Source organism: Gouania willdenowi, chromosome 18, assembly GCF_900634775.1.
Source record: "Gouania willdenowi chromosome 18, fGouWil2.1, whole genome shotgun sequence".
NCBI classification, from domain to species: Eukaryota; Metazoa; Chordata; class Actinopteri; order Blenniiformes; family Gobiesocidae; genus Gouania; species Gouania willdenowi.
In genome coordinates, this window is record NC_041061.1 from 24952526 (window position 1) to 24952997 (window position 472).

Below are 472 nucleotides of genomic sequence, written 5' to 3' on the forward strand. Positions count from 1 at the left end.
TGAATGGGGAATTCATAGATTCCCCAGTAGGCCTCAGATGCAGTGATGTACCGACCTAACTCATAGCGCGTCACCTCATCATATCGCAGTTGTTCACGGTCAGCCACATCCAACCTCACAAGACATTGATCTGGACCCTTCCCCAAGTATTTGTACAAATACTTGACACTGGAGACAGCACAGACAATTTCAAGGTTGATATGTGCATTGTATCGGAGCAGGAGGTATAGATTGTATGGCACAACCCACTCATTATTGACGGACACATTTATGCCCCCTCTGATTGTCTTTAATAATAATAATAATACATTTTATTTGTATTGCACTTTACATAAAATAAATCTCAAAGTGCTACAAATAAGCCATACCAGCCTGTCATTGCCCGATCCCGTTAGATCTCGGAAGCTAAGCAGGTCTGGGCCTGGTTAGTACTTGGATGGGAGACCATTGAGAATTCCAGGTGCCACAGTGG

At 43.6% G+C, this 472-nt stretch overlaps 1 pseudogene; it reads left to right on the forward strand.

Moving 5' to 3' along the window:
* Positions 1-354: 354 nt before the first annotated feature.
* Positions 355-472, forward strand: LOC114480918 (uncharacterized; annotated as a pseudogene).